The following is a 282-nucleotide window of genomic DNA, read 5'->3' as shown; positions in this document are numbered from 1 at the left end:
GAAAATACAATAAAAAATCACGCACATGATCTTATAAACTAATACAACACAACTGATAATGAAGCATACTGTAATTCGTTTTGTCTGCCCGCGCTTGCTGACCGTGAGATTTACAATTTAAATTCGAGTGTGACTGTCAACAGCTGCGACACCTTGGGGGGGAGGGTCGGAACTCGGGACTCCGTTGGGCAGCCTGCGTTACGGGATTTTCAGGTCAGTTGCCGACACTGGTTTCTCTGCATCTATTTCTACTTTTTGTCTGCATATGAATATCATTTACGT

This window comes from Penaeus monodon, chromosome 28 (assembly GCF_015228065.2).
Source record: "Penaeus monodon isolate SGIC_2016 chromosome 28, NSTDA_Pmon_1, whole genome shotgun sequence".
Classification (NCBI taxonomy): Eukaryota; Metazoa; Arthropoda; class Malacostraca; order Decapoda; family Penaeidae; genus Penaeus; species Penaeus monodon.
This window is presented reverse-complemented; position numbering follows the sequence as displayed.